General features: G+C 38.2%; 1 protein-coding gene across 3 annotated transcripts in view; it reads left to right on the top strand.

Moving 5' to 3' along the window:
* The first annotated feature begins 6460 nt into the window (after positions 1 to 6460).
* The window catches only part of Sytl5 (synaptotagmin like 5), a 356529-nt gene continuing 337995 nt past the window's right edge, over positions 6461 to 24994 (top strand). For 2 of the 3 annotated variants that reach the window (XM_055599630.1, XM_055599624.1), the window contains exon 1: positions 6892 to 6935. The gene's annotated coding sequence lies outside the window, so the exon portion shown is untranslated. Of the gene's footprint in view, positions 6693 to 6891; positions 6936 to 24994 lie in introns of those variants that run through there. The other variant, XM_055599625.1, reaches the window with a different exon arrangement.

Raw genomic sequence — 24994 nt, 5'->3', positions numbered from 1 at the left:
TCTATCTATCTATCTATCTATCTATCTATCTATCTATCTATCTATCTATCTATCTATCTACCTATCTATATATCTAGATGATGTAGTATATGTAATGTATACATGAGATTATATTTTAATGGCTCTTTCTAGTTACCATGTAGGAGAATAGATGGTGTGAGACAAAGTACAGAAGGAAGGAGGCCAGTTAGATTACTTGTAATAACACTGAGCTGATGGTGTGGATAGATAAGAATGGTGATTGTGAGAAATGATCGGGTTCCAGATGTTATTTAAAGAAAGAATGGACAGGATGTGCTATTTGATTTATTATGGGATATGGTTTCAAAATAAAATCAAAACACAGCTTAAGGTTGTCAGAGCTTGGAGTTGCCACTAAGAATGAATAGGTAGGGGCTGAGATGGCTCAGTGATTAAGAGTACTCACTGCTCTTGCAGAGGGCCTGAGTTTCTGCCCCATCAGCCATGTGAGCAGAAGGTTCATAACTGCCTGAAACTCCAGTTCTAGGGGATCAAATGCCCACTTCTGACCCCTGAGAGCAGTTTTTGAATGTGGTACACATAAACTCACATAGGCACATAAATACACACATAAGTAAATAAATTTTAAAAATTTAAGTTATACTTTTATTGTATGTGAATGAGATCTTTTTTCTTTTTGTTTTTCTTCCTCCTCCTCCTCCTTCTATCTAAATGTATACCACACCTGTGCCTGATAAGAAGAGGATGTTGGATCACCTTGAACTTGAGTTACAGACTGCTGTGAGTCACCATATGGGTGCTGGGTCCTCTGGAAAAGCAACTCCCCAGCCTCATAAATGAATATATTTTTAAAATAAAAAATTTGGAAAATCTGAGAAGGCATAAATTGTGGGAAATACAGAAAGGTGGGTTTTCTGTAAGACAGGTTTGATAGTCCTATTTGTCAATGAAGACCTTAACCAGATTGCTGTCTGAAATCTAAGGGAAACCTTCAGGAAAAATATGTAAACTTGAGAGTCATTGTCAAATAATTGGACATTTAAAACACACACCAGGATGAGATCATAGGTACTTTATAAATATTTAAACAGTAACAAATAAATATATACTATTTTCTTCAATAACAAAAAGATTATACATAATAGCAAAAAGAAACCTTCAACTTGGCTGCAGCACATCCAAGAGCCCCTCTTCAAAAGTTAGGCTCTGCACACAGGGCTTCCTCTCCAAGGAGGTAACCTTCATCCTTGCATGGTCTTGCCTCAGGCAGGTTGCTGCTTTTTACCTGGTCACATTCTATGGCAGCTTCACTTCTCTCTCCATGGTCTCTGTTCCTTCAAGGTATAATTTCCTCTCTGGTAGTTTCTTGTGTTTTAATGTCCCCCGAGGTATTCTCTAGACACACAAAGCTCTTTCATAGCCAGCTATATTAATCTCTAAATTTTGTAACTGCTTTGCTTATAATATTGTTTAAGTTTGTAATTTTCTTCTGTAGCTGCTTTTTCCTCTAATCCTAGTTAGCTTTCATATGTGCTTTTTTGTAATTTTAGTGTGTAATAATAGATTTGTAAGGTAAGGTAAATAATTTTAAATCACATGTGTACATGTAACAGACATGTTGCATGTGTCCACATCGTTTGAACCTCCTGACCTTTTAATTATGCCTATTCTATAGGGTGTAAGGTACATAAGTCCTTCCATACCTCTAGGAACTCTGATAAATTAACAAATATGGATGAGCACATACCTAAAACTTCTCTCTTAGGGTAAACTACTTGCTTGTCCATTATCCAAGCTAGCCCATCAGGACACACTTACCTGACTATCAAATACTACTCAAGGCAATCAGAAAAAAGACATCTGTCCATCATTACCCACAATAGCCAATCAGAGTGTAGTGCATGACTCTCTACCATAACCAAGTTATAGCACCTGCTTATTCAGTGTGACTTAAACTGGCAACTGCAACTGCAACATATGTTCTTCTTCATTATGACCCAAGCTAGCCAGTCAGAGTACCTTACTTGCTTAACATGTCTCAAGTTGTAACCAATCAAAACATACTACCTAACCCTAGCTAATCAATCACAGTATACTCTTTGCCTGTCAGTTGATTGAAGCTAAGCAATCCACAGTTACTGTCTGACATGAAATAGCCTATTAGAGTACATTTTTTTTGCCTATCCAACAACTAGTCAATCAGTGTAGACCATCTGCTTGTTCATCATGACTCAAGTCAGCAATTAGAACTCAGTAGCTAACTGTCCAACATGACTCAAATTAGTGATTCACAGTACACTACTTGCCTTTCAAACATGATCCCAACCAACCAACCAACCAACCAGAACAACTACCACCCAATGTGACCTAAACAACAATCGTAGTATATTACCTACCCCCTTGTCAAACATGACCTAAACCATACAATTAGAGCTGTCACATCATGACTCAAGCTAACCAGTCTTATTACAGTGTCTGGATATTGTGACTCAAACTAGCCAAGCAGTATTCTTCTTGCCTGTTAAACATGTTCAGAAACAGCTAATCAAAATATACTACCAGCTTGTTTGTTACTACCTAAGCAAGCCAATCAAAACATACTTCCAGCTAGTCAAACATGACCTGAACTAGCCAATAAGAATACACTACCTTTCTCTCATTACCCAAGGTAACCAAGCAGAAAACACTGCCTATCATGTTACAGGCTAGTCAGCGTATACTGCCCGCCTTTCTAGTATGATACGAATTAGCCAGTAAGAATATACTATATGCCTATCGATTATGACCCAATCTCTGTTACCAGAGTCTAATGCTTCTTTGTCCATCATGAACTGAGCTAGCCAATCAGAGTGTACTTAGTACCTGACTGCCAATTGTGACCCAGCTCAACCAATCAAAACTCATTACCTGTTCATGCACTATGACTCAAGCTTGCCAATCAGAACAGACATATCTAACATGTGCAGAGCTAGTCAACCAAAGTATACTGTCTTCCTATCAAATACGGCCCAAGGTGGCCAATCAATGCACACTACATGCCTATCCTGAACCAAGTTAACCAATCAGAACATACTACCTGTCTTTCTAGCATGATAGGAGCCAGCCAATCAGAACCCACTACCTGCCTAGTGGTTGTGATTATTTTAGGGATGGACATATGATACAACAGAGTCAATCAGAATCATCTAGAGTATTATCAGGAAAGAGAACTCTTAACTCAGGACCTGTCTTAGACACCATTGAGCTTAAAATTATCATACAAAACAGGAAACATAGACTAAGATTACAAGCAAAGTAGTCATTTTCCATATATTTCTCTCATTCTTGTTGTTCTAGAAAACTTCTAGTTGTTTTTCAAGACTCAGTTCAATTGCCATCTTCTGGCGAAATACATGATAACTCTTCCGCTTTCTCCATAAAGACATGCAAGCTTCTTTTTTATTTCCGTAGTACCCTGTACATATCCTTCTTACAGCATTGTTATGTCACTTGAGTTGCTTACTCTTTTTCTTCCTCGATCATTCATTTCGTGGTATTCCTTTCCCCCAACATAATATTTTTATTGACTATTTGGGAATTTTACATCCTGCACCCCAATCACATTCACTTCCCAATCCTACCAAGTCTGCACCAGCGCCCACACTCGTGATTCCTGGCATTCCTTTTTTTTTTTTCGTTTTACATTTTTTCAGTGAAACAATTTTTTCCAATGTCAATTTTTTGACATCTTTAAAATTTTTTTAATTACAGTTTATTCACTTTTTATCCCAGCTGTAGCCCCTCCCCTCCCAATCCCACCCTTCCTTCCTCTTCTCCTATGCCCCTCTCCCTGTCGTGTTTTTTTTTTTTTTTTTTTTTTTACAGATTACATTTAAGTTTTATTTTATTTGAAGTTTTATTTTCAAGTTGTGAATATTTTGCCTGCATGTATGTCTTTGAACCACATAAGTGCCTGGTGTCCATGGAAGTCAAAAGAGGGTATCATATACCCTGGAACTGGAGTTACAGAATGATCATGAACCACCAACATGTAGGTGCTGGGAACTTAACCCAGGTCATCTGCAAGAGTAAAACGTACTCCCATCCATTGTGCCGTCTCTTCAGCCCCCATAGTGACATTTTTAATGGTCATGACCCTGCCTTATTCATGTTGATATACTTAGGACTAATCACAATGCCTGGGTCACAGATACTGCATAGTAAATGTAAGTTAAATAAATAAATAAATGAATAAACGATTCTGATAATATTAATACATTTATCTGATCACTTTGGATGAGAGAACATATTGTCTTGCATACATATAAGCAACTTGTTGAAGAATTAATAGTTTTAATAGGTATGAGTTTTCATTGAAGCTAAAACCAAAAAAAAAAAAAAAAAACAAACCCCCCAAAAGCAGCAAAGCATTCATGCTAGTCCATTTTCCATTACTGTAATAAATGCCTGTTGTGTGATCAACTTACAAAGTAAAAAAGTTTATTTTGGCCCAGATTTTTGGAAGTTCTGCTCCATGATCAATTGACCCCATTGCTTTGTCCTCATGGTAAGGTAGAAGTGCACTGTAGAACAAAATTGTTCAGCTCATGGATGTGAAGTGATTTAAAAAAAAAAAAAAGGAAGGTATCAGGGTCCCACTGTTCTCATCTGATTGTATGTCCCTAATGACTTTGGCCTCTCACTAGGCCAAACCGTCTAATAGCATCAGGGGTAAGGACCAATTCTTCAACATATGAGCCTTTGGAAGACGCCTAAGATCCAAACTATAGCATAGTCATTGAGCCAAAAAAAAAAAAAAAAAAAAAAAAAAAAAAAAAAAAAAGGGAAAATAAGGCAGAAAGAGAGCATGTAGGATAGGGAAGCATTAGAAAGGAAAGCAGAGGTGGAAAAAAAACTCACTACTTTATGGAATTAAGAAGAGCTAGAGAAATTGAGGGATGCCTTTATTCACTAAGTAGGTAGAGATGTGGAAGAAAAGACTATAAAAATGAAAAATAGGTAGAAGCAGGCAGCAAATGTAGGAAAGACCTGGATAACTTTGTTCTCAGAGGAAAACTTTGGCTTTTAATGGTGGTCAGGCCATCTGAAAGTTTTTGAGAAGTTGAAATGATAAATACCCCTAGCTTTAATGTACCCGGTTATGAGAGAGATAATCGTTTCTAATGATGATGAGAAAATAATGAGGTGATGAGAGGACTATATATTTGGGGAAGATAGCCCACCATTCTGAATAGGCAAACTCTTCCTCCGCTTACCAGGGAGAGCTGTAGAAAATGTGGCAGCCGACACACTGTCCTAGTTAGGAAAATGCTCTACCGTCTTTCCATTCTTGTTTTATTTCTTATGAATTCTGACCTCTCACTCTTTCAAACCTAAAGTAACTCATTTCTATATACTCTTTTCCCCAGTATATACATATATTTTTAAATAAAAAGTTAATGTAGGCCAGATGTGGTGGTGCATATATTTAATCCCAGCTCTTGAGAGAAAGAATCAGGCACAGTTCTGAGTTTTAGACCAACCTAATCTACATAGCCAGCCATCGCTATCAAAGAAGTTAAGGTGATAGCACTAATTTTTTTTTTTGAATTAACATTCTTCCCCCTCAATCTACTTTGTGCTTGGATTACAGGAATGTGCTGCCTCCTCCAGTTTGTTCTCAGCTTTGGTATGATACAGGAAGGATTATGATTTCGTCACACCTCAACCTCCAGCAGAACAACAGACCACTGGCAAGGAAACACCTAGCACCAGGGTGGAATCTAAAGCTTTGTGCGATGAAGGCAGTATGAATTTTTGAGCTTGTTCCACTCTAGGACATCACAACTGTACCAAGGAAGCTCCAGGCACAAACCCAGTTTGGGCAGAGCCTTCCCTGCTACCGTCACTCAGGATTTAATGAAGAGGGTGTCCCTTGCTACATCATGAGTTCATCCTTCCTCCAGGACCCTGGGGCACCTGCAAGAGGAGAGTATCAAAAGGAGGTCTCAGCATTCAAGGATGCAGGGGTAAGTAGTGTGTGTGGCCTGTGGTCGGTTCTAGGGTACCTCAGGAATAGCTACTTAGTGTAGAAGTGGTCTGACTTTGGCCATATCCAGCTGGGAAGCAGGGTGAGGAAGGAGTCCCTGGTAGATCCAGCAAGCCGAGGAAGCCAGCCACACCTTCTGTAAGCTGGGTGGGTTCTGGTGCTACCGCAAGAGAGAAAATAACCGTGGGGTGGGAGACTTCTGTGAGAGGTTGGTTGGCCATAGCAGTACCGAGTCCAGAGGAGTGTGGAAGGTGTGCAGGGTTCTTATGGAGCGCCTAAGGGGAGCAGGGACCTGGAGAGGCTGGGTCTAAGAGGTCAGGGAGCCCCGCGATGAGCCCAGCGGGTGGGCGAGTGGTTGTGTGGTTGGGCGGGCTGTGCCTAGCTGGACTGTGGCGCCGCCACCTGGCGGAGCCTGGCACTGAGCCTGTGGGTAGGGGCTGCTGGAGACCGCCTCCCGCGCGGTCCCTCTACCTGCTGGGGGCGGGGAGGAAGAAAGGCGGGCACCAATCGAGCGCGTGAGTCACTCTTCTCCCTTGGGTTAGGAGCAGGACTTCTCTCCCTTCCCTGGGTCTGCGCGTCGGCGGCTCCCCGTTCCGCGACTCCCTTGCTTACTTACTCTCCTGGGTGGCGCGACTGCTGCCTGAGGCTGGACCAGTCGCCTTTCCTTATAGGTGAGGACCAGGTAAGTTCTCGCCATTTGATACTCTGTTAGGGTGCTGGCTGCGGCGGTCGTCCAGTCTGTGTCTCTGTCTGCTTTTGCTTCCTTCCTCTGGCTCTTTTTGTTGTAGACAGAAAGTTAGATTTTTAAAACGCGTCAGAGAATATAAAATCCGTACTTAGACTTCCAGCCAAAGCAAACTCTGGAACCATATTCTTAATTTCCCGGGTACCTTCCAATGTCTTGATGCAGCGTTTATGGGACAAGGTATGTTTGGTTTGTTTCATCTTTGCTTACTCAACCCCCCTTTTGTTCCTGGGTGATTTTTAGAGGTGGAAACAGGGGAGCTCAAGAGCTGAGCTGGGATCCTTTGCTGGGCTCTTCCTTCATTCAGCAAGGTGGCAGGGTGTTCCACTGTAGCCTGAGCTGGGATCTTGGAAGAACCCTTCTAGCCCAGAACACGACAGAGCTGGAGGAGAACTGCAGTTATTGCATACCTGTAAAGAGACCACGGACAGAATCCAAATATTTTGGAGGGACAGTCTGTGCTAAGCAACAAAAAATGTTGAGACAATTCATTAAAAGATTCCATGGAATATTCTAGGAAAGAAATTGTAGGCTATTGCTGCTTTTGTCTTTTCTGTTTACAGAGATGCTTCAAAGCCTATTATTTCCCTTGCAGGAAAATCAATGAGAGAACATATTCTGTTTCTTAGAAGGTTCACCAATACAAAGCTATATGTTAGTTTGTCCTCTCTCGGTCTGTCAGGAGAGGGAGTGTCAAACTCATTGCTTTTAGAAAAATCAATTTGGGAGGGGATATTTCTCCTTTCACTCCCATGAAGCAGCACAATGTTTCTGTGACCGTTAAACAGGCACTAATTATTGCTGTCGTTCTTTAATGGAAATAACAGAGAGAGTATGCTGAAATGCATGAAGCTGTGGCTCACGTTGACAAACGATTGTTTTGATGTATTAACAGGTGGTCTTAATTCACATCACAAAATTATTCTGTTCTAGAAAAGTTATCTGATGACATGGTACCAAAATACTCTAACCCCCCCCCCATATTGTCTTTTATGTTTTGGGAGAAATACATGGATGTAAGAATATTTTCTGGTAATATATTAGTCCCTGATCGTAGATTGCTGTTTTCTGTATTTTCCTATGGATTACAATCTGTGACCATATAAGCAAACCTGTCTTAGCCCTACTTGGAAAAAATTAGTGACACTTTAAATGGCTAGTCAGGGAGTCTTTGATGATCCTCTTTCAAGGCGGCCCTCCCCAGGAAGCCCTTCAAATAAGTTATCTCACTTCTCTGATAACCTAGCTCTTCATAACTCTATCATGAGTCTTATTCACATTTTTATCACTAGGATTTAGTAGAGAAGAGGAATGTTGGAAATATGAGTGAATGATTAAGTCACTTTGCAGTTCAGATTTCGCAAATACTATATTGGCAAGCTTTTTCTTCACTCCTAGACTAGAATAATATAATCTGTATAATTAAATGGTATTCAAGGTGTGGATTATCAGATTATACTGTTCTATAAATTAATAATAATATGAATATATACAAATGTGTTTATATCACACAATACACATATTTATTTTAAAAGTGGTTTCAGCAACAGAGGAGTCTGACAGAAGGTGAATACAAGGGTAAAATAATGTCAATGCCTAACCGTTATGATTTCAGAATGGCTTCAACAGCTCCAGAAATGATGTCTTTATACTGTATTCAAGGACAGGAAACTAAGGGTAGAAAGGGGTGAAGTGTTTTCCTTTGTGTAACTTTCTCTTTTCAGAGAAATAAAATTCCCCTGAAGTTTTCTAACAAATACCCCCTTTATCTCATTGTCAGGATTTGGGGCATATAAACTAGTGACAGTAATGGTTGGGGGAAACACAGAGACATTTAGCTTCTATTATTGATAGGGGTGCTGTTGATGGCTTTGGAGTGCTAACCAGAAGGTCTGCTAGAATGTTGTGAAAAGTTTTGCTTGAAGTCGTGATTGTGTCATTGGTTGGTCCAAGTAAAATAAAGTATTACTCAAGGTAGCAAAATCACATTTAAAAAGAATTCCTCCTGCCCCAAACTCTATCCTATTTTAGTTATGTCAATGAAACCTTCATGTGTTGAACACTAATTCACATCTTAAGATTTTAAAAGCGTTGACAATCTGACTGTGATTTTATAAGTAAGACCTTTGGGAAGAGATGAGGATTGGATATGGTCACTGGGGTAGAGCTTGTATCATTGAGTGTTGGTGGCTTTATAAGAAAAGGGAGAAGGAGACCAGGGAATGCTTATGTGCATTCATTCTTTGTCAATTACTTGTGAAGGCCCGTGCCATTCAAGGACTTTGCCAGCAAGACCACCACCAAAGTTGGGTCTTTTAACATCAAGGATTCTGAGCTAAATGAAATACACACGGGGGGGGGAGCCAAAAATGGAGCACTATGTTAACATTCAGAAACTATAACTTTCACATTCAAATACAAATCTTACATGGCTTCCATTAATATTAAATATAAATCAGACCCCTTAGTTCCTGAAGCACGGAAAACTTTCACTTAAATAGTCCTTTAGGTAGAGTATTGGGTTTGAGAGCTACAGGGATATGGAAAAAGTGGAAAAGATTTAGCACCAAAATGCTGTTTCCTACTGTGGCACCAGAGCCCTGGTGTGAGGTTTTATAGAATCCAAGATTTTCATTTGTATCCTAGGGACCTTGAAGGCAATTTAACAGGAGGAACAATGAAAACCTAGCAAAAGTGGGTACTGACAACTTAGGTCAACAGATTTTCTTGAGGCAGGGGCTTCTCTGTATCTGTACTGTGTAAGATGACCTACTGAAGAGCACCAGGGAACTGGGGACTGCATGACAGAAAAAAAAATGGCCAAATAGAGGAACACTATCATTATAAAATTGCCAGCCCTTGTTCTTGACTTTCTCCAAATAGAAGTCTTCAATGCATAGAAGGTCCAACTTTGGAAACATTACAGTGGGAGACTGGATAAGAAAGGATCTCAAAATTGGAATTTTGGATTTTAGATTTTAGAGCTCTGAGTCTTGGATGGTTCACTTGTTGAGCCTGGTGTATATATCAATAGCTTTTAAATTTGCTGCACAGTAGCAATCATCAGAGACCAGATTTACAGGTTAATCCTTAGGTCACTTATGTTGTAATCTTTGGGAATGGAAACCAAGTATTATTAGTGTTTTTAAAACTCCTGTAATTGCCAGTACATACTTGAGTTTGGAGACTTAATTTTCTGCAAGTGCCACACTAAATACAACAAAGGAAAGGAGACAAAGAAAATAAATTTATTTTTCCTTCATCCTGGAAATTAAAAGTCCAAGATCAAAGTATCAGCAGGGTTTTCTACTTGTGAGGCTAATATCTTTGAGTTGTATGCAGCTGCCTTCTTGCTGGGTGAGTATAAAGCATAGACATTCTTCTGCACATATCTGTGGTGTGGAATCGACTTTCTTAGGAGAGAAATCACAGTAAAAAAAAATTTATCCTAAACCTAGTGTAGTGGCACAACCCTTTAATCCCAGCATTCATGGAGACAAAGGCAGGCAGATCTCTGTGAGTTCAAGGCCAGCCTGGTCTATAGAGTGAATCCAGGCCAGCCAAGGATACACAGAGAAACTCTTCCCCCGCCCCCATCCCGAAATTATCCTAATGCCCTCATTTCACATGATCACATCTTAAAGGATCTGTTTCCAAATATAGTCATATTCTCAGGTCCTGGATGTTTGAACTTGAACATAATAATGTGGGGAGAGACACTATTTAACCCATGACAGAATTGGTGTATGAACATGGCAGCTCTTACATTTGAATATGCATATAAGTCACCTAGAAACTTTGTTATAATGTTGAGAACACTTAAGATGAGGCATGAGAGTGCACAGTTATTATACATTCCTGGTGTTATAATGCTGTTGGATCATAGATTGTCTTTTAAGTAGTTTGGTCCGTGTAAATCAGTGGCTACCAAACTAGGAGTCACCAAGCTCAGCATGAAGAAATAGAAACAGATTTCTGGGGTCTGATCTCAGAATTTGTGCTTACATTAGTTTGGAATAGAGCCCAAGAAATTACATTTCTAACAAGTTCCCAGATTATGTCCACATCACTGTCTAGGGACGATGTTTTGCAAGCCACAGATCACTCACATTTTGACATTTTTTTGGTATTGGCGAGGCTAAAGTCATCACGTATAAAAGTAGTTGGTGGTGTTTATAGTATTCACTCTCTTGATACTGACAATATTACATTTTCTTTTGTCGAGATTACCGCCTCCCCCCAATAGAATAGAGGATTAGAAAAATGCTTCATTGGAATTTTTTTTACATGTCTTGTAGAAATAGAGGTAGGTGATTAAGAGTATTCTCATTTGTCTCTCTAGTCATGTTCTCCAACAGGAGTGCTACCTTGCAGCTTGCTATTTTTATCAGCTTAAAGATGTTTGTGTAAGATTTCTCTTATACAATTTTAAAAGGATTAACCACTCTAAAAAAAATATGTATGTCCCCTAAAGGAGCAATGGGAATTTCTCAAAACACATTGTTTTTAAATAATTTTTATTTAGTCACATCATTTCTATATGAGGCTAACTGTACTACATCAAACAATATCTCTTTCCCAAAATAACTGGAGATGAGAAAAACATGTTGCTTGTTTCTTGAGAGTTAAATGAGTAACATATATTTCTGTGGCTGATTCTAATCACTTATAAAATAAAAAGCTAACATTTTCATATTATGTGTTTATGAATATAAATGTTATATTTTTCTATACATTTTCACTATTGTGTTATGTATTACATAAATTCATTTACAATTCAATAAAATAAGGTTACATTTTAATGACTTATTTTATCATTTTAAATTATCTGGGGGAGTGTGGGTATTGGTGTGTATGTGAGCATGTGCATGGGTAAAAAGGGCATCGGATTCCCTGGAGCTGGAGTTACAGGCTGTTTATGAGCCACCTAATGTAGCTGCTGGGAGCTGAGCTGGGGTCTCCGGAAGCACAGTATGCACTCGCAAACACTGGCTATCCCCTCCAACCTCACCATGAAGCTTCCTTATGCTCCATTTCCCCTGGAACTAGATACAAACAATGGTTCTCGCTAAAATATTTCCCTTCTAACTTTTCCAAAGTTATGCCAGGTATATAGGGCTTCTATTCAGAATAATTCTATTCATTTAATTCCCAAAGAGCAAGTAATAACTTCCTCATTCTGTAACTGTTTTGAATTTACCTTCCTGGCTTTCCCACATTTTTACCCTTGTTTTCGTCATCAATTGGCAGTGTGCTCCCTGCACTGTCCAAGGGAAGAGGTTTCAGTCTAAGCACCTGACTCACTAGATAAGAAAATCCCAGTGGTTAAGACAGATACAATAGGCTGCTACCCCAGTGGCACTAAACATTTAAACTGTGGTGAATTCTGTTTCTCCTGATTTCATGCACAGCAATCAACCTTAAGATGCCACATGTTCATTGCCTACAGGGAGCTGATAACCTGGTCAGGCTGTCTGGTCTGCCTGACAGTTCTATTTTTCATTGTAAATTACTAAGCCAACACTCTGGCTTTAAACAGTTCGAAGTGTTGTGGGTATGAGTCAGCAGCCAGTACCTTTAAGCCGGTAAATTCAGGGACAGTGATAAGATCTGTTATCTGAAAGATGGCTCCATGCCAAGGCCTCATGCTGCTGACTCACTAAAGTGAATTAAAACCAGCCAACATTTATTACTATTAAGCATTTTCTGCATACCAAGCACCATGCAATTTTATTTACTTTATCTCATTTAGTGCTCAGATTAACTCTGTGAGTTATTTGGTATTTTCATTTCATAATCTAAAGACAGATATATAGATTTAAAATTTGCTCCAAGTAAAATAGCTACTGTGATAGAATTTTTAAGATTTTATTTTTTTTAATTATCATAAAAAATGATTCATTCCCTTATGGTATTTATATATATTTTTAGTCTGGGTTGATCCTCTCACCCTCACATACCCTCTGCTCTCCCCCGTATTCCTTTCCCTAGCTTGTACACTTCTGCTCCCAGTATTTTCCTTTCCACTCCAAGTGACAGAAACTTTTAGCTACCCTCCAATATCCACCCTCACATTCTCTCTTAGTAACTGAATCCCATTTTTCATGCTAGTTGGGGTGTGAAGCTATGACAGGATTTCCCATTGAGAGGAAACTATGCTATGGGGTCCCTCTCAGAAGTCTAAGGAAAGAGAGTTGGCATGCTTGAGAGAAGAGCATTTCTCTTTTCCCCTGCTTCTTTCTCTTCTGGTATAGAATGCAGACATGGTAGCTGGTGCCCTCTTAGACCACAGAACAACCTGCTGGTGTAGGCTATGCCTGAACTCTTTGGAACACCCAAGTAAAGCGGAAAACCCTGCCTATGTCGGTACCAGGGAACTTCTATAGCTGTTCCACTCCAGAAACATTTTTCCGTTACCAGACAAGCAAAATCAGAATGGTTATTTGGTAGGCAGTAGACAGTGTCTCCATACTATGTACCAAAGGCCCGGTATTTTAACTGTAATAAATATACGTGTTTGTGTTTTATTTCTGCCATTTACTAGCTGTGTCTACTGGACACATCCTTACAGCTCATCTTTTAAGTTTTATTTAAATATTCATACATGTATATATGTTGACCATATTCCCCATCACTCTCAGACTCTTTCCTTTCTTGCTCTTTCTCCTCCTATTACTTTCCCTTGTCCTCCTTGACAATTAAATTTTTTACTACATTTATTTATTTCTGTTTATGAGTGTGTGTGCACACACACACAGGCAAATGCATGCACACACACTAGCATATGAACTTTCACACAGAGGTCAGAGTATAAGTTTAAGAAGCTGTTTCTTCCTTTCACCATGTTGGAGCCTGGGGACTGAGCTCAGGTCATCAGACTTGGTAGAAACATCTTTACTGGTTGAGCCATCTTCACAATTACACTTTTTTTTGTTTCATCTATCTGTCTGTCTGTCTTTGTGTGTGTGTGTGTGTATGGAAAGTGTGTACCATGATGTGTGTGTGGACTTCAAGGAAGAACTTTCGAGGGTTGGTTTTCTCTTCTATCACATGGGTCTGGGACTCAAGCTCAGGTCATCAGGCTTAGTGCCTTTACCTGCCTAGCCATCTGATTGGCCCATCATTGCAAAGTCTTACTTTTGTTTTCATCTTGTACATACATACATGATGTTTTGTGTCTACATAAATCTAGAAATCACAAATGCAAAAAAAAAAAGTTATTTTGGCTTTTAATCAAGCCTTTGGTCTAATAACTAACTTGTAGATCTAGGTAGTGGCTTCCTAAACCATAGTGAATACTTTACTTTCTGTACTAGGGCTTCTTTGATATTTCCACACAGGTACTTGTTGGAGTGAGCTAGCACTTCATGTGTTATGTAATCTGAGGGAGTTAGTAGTCAACGAGTCAACCCTTGACTAATATCAAATGGGAACTGGAGATGAACCCCTCTTCCCATCCCTGAAGACATAATTCTCATTCATATTTTTTAGTAGAGTTTGTTTCTAAGAGTTTCTCAGTCTAAGTAAGATTAAACTCTAATTTTCTACAGTTGTGGATAAATTAGAAATTATCCCTGTATTAGTTTTTCTCCCAGCTGTCTATTTCTATTAACTGGAAACCCTACCCCAAACAAATTTATCTGTGTACAAATCTTTGTTTCAGGCTCTGTATTTCAGGAGAATTTATTGAAGAAATCGTATAAGCCTTGACTAAAACTGTACTGATGGCACTTGCTAATTGTTGTGGTTTTTAAATGATGGAGCAACATATTATCTTTGATGTGAAAATGTGATAACACATGACAGAATTGGATAACCATAGAGTATGGTTGTATGGACGTGGGTCAACAGGAGCTCATACACCTTTTTGGTGAGAGTAAAAATTGGGATTATTTTGGAAAAAGGAATATCTGGTGCTGCTATAGTTTGAGTATGATTTCTGTGTATCATCTAGGAGTTTGTGAGCTCGAAGCCTGATTTACACGATCTTAAGAGGTGTTGGTATCTGTAAGAGCTCAACAGGCAAGACCTAATGGAAAATGACCTAGTTTGGGGTTAATGTAGGTATCCATGAGACAAGGTTAGTTATCAGGAGAGTAGATTCTTATAACTTTGGGTCACTCTATGTACTTGCCCTATTGTGAATGTAGTTTCTTGCCTTTATATCTCTCTGTGTTGTGGTGCAGCCCAGGAGATCCCAGAAGAGGCTAAACAGATAGGTTGCCCATTCTTGAGATTTCTGCCTCCCAAACTATAAGCTGGATAAAGCATTTTTCTTTATAAAGTCTCAACTTCAAATATTTTGATATCAACAGAAAACAGACTAATAGAGACATTCTCTTGGTAAGCTCAATCTATAAACCCTATGATTCAGCATTTTTATTGCTAGCTATAATCTCTAGAGAAATTCTGAATGTGAGTCAGTGTCCTGTTTGATTTCTTTTTTTGTCAGCTTGATATAAGTTAGAGTTATCTAGGAAGAGAAACATGACTGAGAAAAAGGCCTTCATCAGATTGCCTATAGATTAGTCTGTGGGAAATCTTGACTAATGACTGATGTGGGAGGGGTCAACAAACAAACCCAGAGAAGCAAGCCAGTAAGTAGCATCCCTCCGTGGCTTCTGCTTCAGTTCCTGTCTCTAGTCTCCTGCCTTGAGTTCCCAACCTTGTTCCTTCAGTGATAGTCTAAAAAGTGTAATACAAGATAAACCCTTTTCTTACTTTTGCTTTTGGTCAGGTTATTTATCACACTTATCTAACTGAGACAACTGTGACTCTGTGAAATTCAATATATGCTTCAATTACAAATTCAGGCAACAAATTACAGTGATATTAGTAGAATTTGTGACTGTGTCACCCACAGTAATCACAGGCATCTTTCCTGTCACAGTACTGGTGATATCATAAAATGCAGACTTTTTTTTGAGACAGGATTTCACTATGTAGCTTTTGCTATTCTAGATCTCCCCATGTAGACCAGGTTGGCCACATGAAGATTCAGAAACAAAATGTGTTTCATGCTCATGGCTACTTTAAAATCTGAGTTGGGCTAGGGGAGATAGTTTGGCAGGTAAAGATACCTGCAGCCATGCCTGATGATATGAGCTTGATCTCTGAAACATACATTGTGGAAGGATCGGACTGGCTCCTGAGAATTGTTCTCTGGCTGTGATACACGCACAAAATCATACACACACATGTACATGTACACATACACACACCACAAGCACATGCCCTCAAAAGAATGGAAGATGTAACAGATGGGTGCTGTGCTGACACTAGCAATAAAATAATAGATGTACTATTGACATCAGAGTGCATTGGGCAGGACACTAGCATGTCAAACAGAGGTAAGTGGACACAGCAACGGGCAGGACACAGTGAAGTGACCCATGATAATGATAAGGAAAACTAAATCGTGTTTCCATCCACTCTAGTTGACTAAAAGAGGGAAATCCAAAGGGAGAAAATCCATTAGCAAATGGGGAGCTAAAAGAGCCGCTGGACCGAGGACTAGCAGAAACTTTTGCTGAGGCTGCACTTTACTAGTCCGGCTTCTTTGTCAGCACTGTATGTATGTGTGCGCATGTACGCATGCATACAATGGATGCAAAACACGAAAGTATTTATGTCTCATTGAACTAGATTGTAGATGGTTTTAATAAATTATTCTTTACGAATCCATTACCCAGATCAATATCGAGAACATTGCCAATATTAGTGCACCTATTTTTTTATTTATTCTTTTTTAAAAATATTTTTATTAGTTACACTTTATTTACTTTGTATCCCCCCTGTAGTTCCCTCCCTCCTCCCCTCCCAATCCCTCCCTCCCTCCCCCTTCTCCACGCATGCCCCTCCCCAAGTCCACTGGTAGGGGAGGTCTTCTTTTCCTTCCTTCTGATCCTAGTCTGTTAGATCTCATCAGGGGTGGTTGCATTGTCTTCCTCTGTGGCCTGGTAAGGCTGGTCCCCCTCAGGGGGAGGTGATCAAAGAGCAGGCCAATCAGTTTATGTCAGAGGCAGTCCCTGTTCCTATTACTATGGAACCCACTTGGACACTGAACCGTCATGGGCTACATCTGTGCAGGGGTTCTAGGTTATCTCCATAGTGCACCTATTTTATACTGCTAAGCAATACCATATGTCTTCCCAGTACTTACTGGCTTGGGTTCTGAGTTTATCTGGATTAACTCAGATATATGTGTGTGTGTGTGTACTACATATAGTAGTATAGTATATGTAATATACAGTATATATAGTATATTACATATAGTATAAATATGTATACATAACTACACATACATGCCTATGTACATTTATATACGTAGTATACTATAATAGTATATACTATATATAGTATACATCAAATGTGCACTCACATCATACGCATACATCATACACATATTCATATACACATATAACTATACACACAATGTAAAATCTACATACATACATATATACATTATAAACACATGTATATGTATATTTATATATGTAGTATACTCTATATAGTATATATATACACACACACAATGTATTATATACAATATATATTGCATATATAGTATATTTGAAATCCCTATGGTTATATTGTATAGAATTGTTTGTTTATGAGTTTCATAAAAGTGAAATAATGGTACTTGCTGATTTAGTTTTCACTCAATATTTTATTTATAATGAGTCTGTATTCTTCCCTATAGCAATAGTTAATTCATTTTCCTCTAAAAACAAATATTACACTTATCTGTTTTCCTATAAGGAGATGATTAGATTATTCTAGAAAATTTTTTATGAATCATGTTATGATGAATATTATGTAGCCAAGGCTACATAGTGATATCCTGTCTCAAAAAAATCTGCATTTCATGATATCGCTGGTACTGTAATGTGACATTAAATATGCCTGGGATTTCTATGGGTGTCACAGTCACAGGTTCTGCTAATGTCACTCTAATCTGTTGCCTGTATTTGTAATTGAAGCACATACTGAATTTTAGTTAGACATTAGTGGACATAAGGATGTACTTTTTTCCTAGTCGAGTGAACAGACTCTGTGTGTGTGCGCCCGCAAGTGTGAGTGTCTAGGTACACATATGAAGGCCAAAGATCAACCAAAGATGTCATTCTTTTTTAAAATCATTTTTTATTGTTTGAAACAATTTTTAATTTAAATATATTTTGGTCATATTTTCTCCTACCCCATGTTCTTCCAGATCTCTCCCCTCCATACCCATCCAACTTTGTTTGTTCTCCAAAACCTACCAAAAATCTAATACAACAATAAAACTCCCCAGAACCAAGAAAACAAAATAAAACCCTCAAAAAAACAAAGCAAAACTAAAACACCAAATAGCAACCAAATAAAAGCACACACACAAAAAGCGTGGAGTCTATTTTATGTTGGTCAACTATTCCTGAATATGAGGCTTGCCCTTGAGTGGTTGGTTCTGTCTAGTGAAGTGGGTCTTAAGTTAAATCAGTTGTTGAAGATTTGTGCCACCATTGCCCTAGAGTATCTTGTAGGTAGCATACCATTGTAGATAAAAGGTTTGTGGCTGCCTTGGTGATTACATTTCTCTTTGGAGATCTTGCAGGGAATCTTCCTGTCCCAAAGACCCTGGAATATATGTGTGAAGGTTCTAGATAGGCACTGGCTTGACATTTCCGTCTTCAGTGAGTTGTGTAGGTGTTGACCTTAGCAGTGGGGCCTTGCTCTCAGTTTCTGGTTTTATGTTGAAGTTTTTTTGATCCATTTGGAATTGACTTTTGTGCAGAGAGATAGATATGGATCTATTTGCATTCTTCTATAGGCAGACATCCAGTTAGACCAGCACCATTTGTTGAAGATGACGTCTTTTTTTCCCCACTGTGTATTTCTGTATTTATTTATGTATTTATTTATTTATTTATTTCTGTCTCTCTGTCTCTATTTATTTATTTATTTATTTAGCCAAAAAGGTATGTTCACAGGTGTGTGGATTTTTGTCTGGGTCTTCAATTTGATTCCACTGGTCAGTGTGTCTGTTTCTATGCCAATATCATGCTGTTTTTATTACTTTAGCTTTGTAGGGCAATTTGAAATTTGGGAATGGGGAGACCTCCAACAGTTTTTAGTAGTAGTAGTAGTAGTATTCACGATTGTGTTTTGCTATACTGTGTTTTTTGCTTCCCCAAATAAGGCTGAAAATTGTCCTTTCCAGAGCTATGAAAATTTGTGAAGGAATTTTGATGAGGATTGCCCTGAATCTGTAGATTGCTTTTGGTAGATGGTCATTTTTACTATATTAGTCCTACAGCTCCATGAGCATGGGAGATCTTTCCATAGTCTGATATCTTCTTCAATTTCTTTCTTCATTGACTTAAAGTTTTTTTTTTTTTAATCTTACAAGTTTTCCACTTGGTTGGTTAGATTTAGTTGTGAAAAGTATTGTTTCCCTGATTTCTTTCTCAGTCCATATGTCATTTGTTTACAGGACGGATACTGCTTTTTTTTAAGTTGATGTTTTTATTGATTTATTCTCTCATATATTACAGCACTCCCCCATCTTCTCCCAGTCCTTCCTCACTCCCCATTCACTTCTCCTCTATTTCCTTTCAGAAAAGTGCAGGCCTCCCATGGATGTCAACCAAACATTGTATATTAATTTGCAGTAAGACTAGGCAACTCCCCTCATATTAAGGCTGGATGAGGCAACCCAGTAGAAGGACAAGGGTCCTAAAAGCATGCAAAAGTGTCAGAACCAGTCACCCATCCCTGTTAGGATTCTCACAAAATCACCAAGCTACACAACTATAAAACATATGCAGAGGGCCTAAGTAAGACCCATAAAGGCTCCCTGATTTTTGGTTTAGTCTCAGCGAACCCCTATGAATTCAGGTTTGTTGATTCTCTGAGTTTTCTTGTGGTGTCCTTGATCATTCTGGCTCTTATAATCCTTCCTGTTAATTTAGTACCCAGCTACTTTGCTGAAAGTGTTTGTCAATTGTAAGAGTTTCCTGGTGAAATTTTTAGGGCCATTTATGTATACTATTACATCATCTGCAATTAGCTATTTTTTTTCTTTCTTTCCAATTTGTATCCCTTTGATCTCCTTTAGTTGTCTCATTGCTTTAGCTAAAACTTCAAGTACCATATTCAATAGTTATGGAGAAAGTGGACAACCTCATCTTGTTCCCGATTTTGGTAGAATTCGTTTGAGTTTCTCTCCATTTAAGTTGATGTTGACAATGGGCTTGCTTTAAACAAGCCTTTATTATGTTTAGTTATGTCCCTTGTATTCGTAATCTCTCCAGGACTTCTATCATGAAGGGTATTGTATTTTGTCAAAGGCCTTTTCTACATTGACTGAGATGATCATGAGGTTTTTCTGTCTTTCTGTTAATATGGGGGATTCGACAAGTGTCATTCTTAAGGAGCCTCTAACTTGTTTTTTGATACATGGTTTCTCACTAAGATCTGGTCATTGATTAGGCTAGCTTGCCAAGGAGTCCTGTCTGTCTCGTTTCTTTACTAGTCTTCACCTGTCTCTACGTCACCAGCACATCTATGTGCCACCACATGGATGCTGGTGTGTCAAGTACTTTACCAAATTAGCTATGTCTTACAGCCATTCTAAAATTTATCCAAACATTCTTAGAAGTTATTTTATTTTAAGCAACTGAAATTTACACCAAAGGAGAATAATAGTAATAAAGTGAATACCAAGTGTTATCTAAGCCATAGGCCACAAAAGCAGCACTTAACTTTGTGAAAAGTGGTGAAGGTATGGGTGTATCCCTGGCCCCAGCCTCAGCTTTTCACTCTAACCCTTTTTAAGCAGGTTCCATACTTCCATCTGGAATTCCTGCTTCCTAGTCAGATGTATTGGTCTTATCCTTTAATCAGTCTCCTGACTCCACTCTTTTTCTACTGAAAACCATCCACTGCAGAATGACTCTCTGCTGGCTTTCACATGACAGTACAGAGTGGAGTTTTGGTGCCCTATGGCTGCTTTCTTCAAAGCTTTTCCACTGGGGTGAGCATAGTGAACAGAGCCTCTGCAGGCCTGCTGCCTCCATTAACACTCTTCCTTTAAGTGACAGCACAATCTTCTTTTTTAAAAAAGATCTATCTATCTATCTATCTATCTATCTATCTATTTATTATTTATTTATTTCATGTGCCTGCATGTGTGGATATGTACTATGTGCATGCCTTGTGCCCGTGAAGTCCAGAAGACTTCAGTTTTGTTTTTTTGTTTTTTGTTTTTTTTTTTGGAGCTGGAATTACAGACAGTTGTAAATCACCATGTGAGTGGTGGAAATGGAACCCGAGTCCTCTATAAGAGCAGCCAAAGGCTCTTAACCACTGACCAATTTCACCACCCCTCAGTATATCACAATTTTAAAGTACGAGGAAAAGAAACGTTTTCCTGACTGCCCATAAATAAAAACTGTTCAAATACACATAGAAGCTCATGTGTACTTAGTATGCAGTTTATGTATGCTAGTTTTTGTTTTTCAGCTCAGAGCCCTGTCAAATGGGCTCATTGTTAATCTATAGTATTAGAAATAGCTGTTTCCTAAGCTACACAAACACCTGGCTTCTGTTTGAATTTCCTGCCCGAGTGTGGTTAATTATTTACATTGTATCTTTTGTGTATTCCAGACTTTGCATTGATTAACTGACTCAATGATAGATTATTTCCGCAGAATTAATAGTGGATATTTATTACAGTATTTTAGGGAGGATATTTTGTTTATAGAAAAATATAAAGATAGGACAGAGAGTTCCATATACATATATTCAGCCTACTCTATTATTAGCATCTTAGTCTACGCATGTTCATTAGATGAAGCAATATTGATATGTCACCATTAAATAAAGTCCACAATGAATACAATCTTTCTTTTATTTAGGTTTTAAAAAATCAAGTAATAGCCCTTTATCTGTTCTAGGATCCTATGCAGAGTAATTCTCCAACAACATTTAGTTTGATTTCTCTTAAGTTCTCCTTGGCTGTGATAATTTCTTAGACTTTGCTTGCTTATGATGATCTTGACAGTTTAAAGAACATAGGTCAACTGGAATTTGTCATATGGTTTTCATTTGATTTGAATAGGGCAGTGTGTTTTGGAGAGGAAGACCACAGAGGTTAAATGCTGTTCTAACCCCACAATTATATGGGTATATACTGCCAACGTTATTGATAACTTAATGTTTATACTGGCCATCATATAGCTGAGGTAGTGTTTCTCAGGTTTCACTGTCTTAAAAGGATTCTTTTACCTACTTCCCTACTGAAAACCAAATCACTAGGCACAGGGCCCACCTGAGGAAATTGGAGTTATGTTTCATTTCCTTGAAGGTAAATTATCAAGATAACGTATTTGAAATTCTGCCCTGGAGATTTGCCACATCTCTCTAATTTACTTACTTATTCATTCCGTCAAGCATTTGCTTATGCCAGTAAGGATTCATGGTAATGAATCTTAATCAAATAATACAATAGTCCAATTTTATTTTTGACCAGTGACATGAATTTCTGTGTCTATGGCTTTGGTCCTTAAGCACACAAAAAAGTGAAGTGTAATCTGTTTACCATAGTCTATTTGGATGTAATACTTTATGGTTTTGTACAATCTTTCTCTAAATTAATAATTTAGTGACATAGTAAACTCAATGATAAAAGGGATAGTCAAAAAATTCATCAGTAAAGAAAAAGAGCACACAGTGAAAATCAGTTACTGACATTTTCATGCCTTTGTATTCCTTTTCAGAGGTACTCCTATCAGTGCTATTTTTAAATGTTTATTTATATGTGTGTGGGCCTGATTGTATGTATGTTTATCACATATGTGCAGGTATCTGCAAAGTTTAGAAGAGAACATTGGATCCCCTGGAACTGGAGTTCCAGGTAGTTATGCGTTGTGAGAGATATGTCACTTTAGATTCTAAGGAAAGGCCAGGAAGGACCAGGAGATTAAAACTAAAAATGTGTTTGTAGGAAGGTACAGGCAGACCAAAGAACTATATAATTCTTAATTCTAGCAGTACATTTGTTTAGCAAACTCTTTCCTAAGATTTATTTATTTTTTCTGGTGCAATTCTCCTACATCTCTTTTTCGATCTCTGACTAGCATACAGTGCAGTTGTATCAGTCAATTTCTTCATTGGAAATAATCAAATAAGCTATGTCTACTTTAAGTAGATGCCTTTATTTGAAGGTATGAGGTGGCAGGATATGTGTGGCTCCATTTATCCCCACTGCTAACCATGTCTTGGGGACATGAGACTTTTAAATTTATTTCCCTAAAGGAGAATATGTCCACATTTTTCAATTCTGAGGCTATGTGCCTTGCTTTGGTCAATGAGATGCTACTGTATAAATATGATGCAAGAGGCAGTTTAAGTAAGGGCGTGCACATTTCTCCTTCTATTCATTATCTATTCATTCTGCATTATCTCCAAGAGAACATGACAAGCCTACCTTGCTGGAGGATGAGAGACATGTACTTCAGAACTAACTCATTGCATATGGCAACTGAAGCTATCCCAGGTTGATTGACAGCTACCTGATAACCAACATTTGTGATCTGAGTTGCAACTAACCACAGACACATAAAGAAGTCGAACCAAAGAAAAACAAACATAGGCCATCTGGACCTTGCAAATGCATGAGCTAAATAAATATTTGGGTTTTTAAATACGTTTTGGGGGAAGCGTTATACATCATTATAATGACAATGAATAGATGGCACCAGCATTTTAAAGAATCTCTGAGAAGGCCAGAAATCCTTTTTCAATGCTGACTGGCTGGCAGCACCACCAGTTAAACAACAGAAAGCTTTTTAGGTTGAACTTCATGTCTCTTACCTTATTGTGATATTAGGTATACCTATTAGGATCATCTCTTAGTGTTCCACAGAGAAAGCAGTATTGCCTACAACTCAGTGCTTGCAAAAAAATCAGTGATTTACATATTCTATTCATACTGTGGATGCTTGTAATTAGTATAACTTAAATCACATGTATAACTGTAGCTGCAAGTGAGTCAGGAAAACGTAGGGGAAGTTTTGTTTTTCTTGTGAGTTTTTAGCTTTTATACCCTGAAGTACAAGAAGGCTTTCTAGAAAGAGACTGGAGAAAGCATGAGTGAGTTACTCTATAATATCTACATGGAGGTGTAGAGAAAAGATTAACCTTCCCCCAACCCCCTTTGAATCTTCTATCTCTTCATAGGGTTGGTCAGACTCTTAATATTCCCACAACTTAGAATCCAAGGGAATAAGACATGGGCCTTGGGAATGCTTTCCATCAGAATTGCTATTCCAGTCTAAATTGCTCCAGAAAAGCAGTTCTGTTTTGAGCTTCATGACAGAGGGAACAACCTGCCTTGCCCTCTTTGGTTTCTGGCTGAATACAGAGCCTGTAAATAAGTTCAGGTTAAACAGCATTTTGTTTTCAATAGACTGGGCACTGTAAACAAGGACTTTGACCTCATTTCATTCTACTTTCTCTGTACAAGAGTGAAAAGCTACAGCAAATACACCAAGAAAGGAGTGCTGCCTGCTTTTTTTGAGGTGTGAATGCAAAGAGAAAAAAATAATCCCATATTGTCTAATCTCCTACATTCATAAGTCAATTTGTGACCCAAAATAACTAAATATCTTACAGGGGACACACTGAGCTAATTATTTGTAAGCTCATTCCCACTTGTCAAAGGTATTCCCAGCACAAGCTGTAATGGTTGTCTGTAGTGTCTGCTATGGCAACAACAGTTAGAGTCATTTTTATTAAATAAAAGGCTTTATATGTAGGTGTATTTATTTGTTAACTACCATTTTAGAAATTGGCCACATGGAACTTTTATTTGTTCTTTGTCTTTCCCGTGAAGATCTCGTTCCAGTTAAATATTTGTTGAATGAAACATTTCTGTGACCTTTTTGTGTTTTAATGGAAAAGTCACCATGCTTCTCCTGATATTAAAAAAATTAAATAAGACAAACAAAAACAAGAAAAATTTCATTTCTGTGGCACATTAAAGAGTGGTTTTTTAGTATGTTTTGGTGAAAATCAGTATTTGTTTATGTAACTATCACTGAAACCTTGACTGGATATTATTAAGAGTGGGTGGAAGCTGTTGGATGATATACTTTATAGCATTATGAGCATATGGTCTGTTAAAATTCCCAACAGTGGCAATGTGACCAGAACATTTACTTGGAGGATCAAAAGATATACTGATACTGCCAAAA

This window comes from Psammomys obesus, unplaced genomic scaffold (assembly GCF_907164565.1).
Source record: "Psammomys obesus unplaced genomic scaffold, mPsaObe1.curated_primary_1811, whole genome shotgun sequence".
Classification (NCBI taxonomy): Eukaryota; Metazoa; Chordata; class Mammalia; order Rodentia; family Muridae; genus Psammomys; species Psammomys obesus.
Note: the sequence above shows the minus strand (reverse complement) of the source record. Positions and strands in the feature narration are given on the sequence as shown.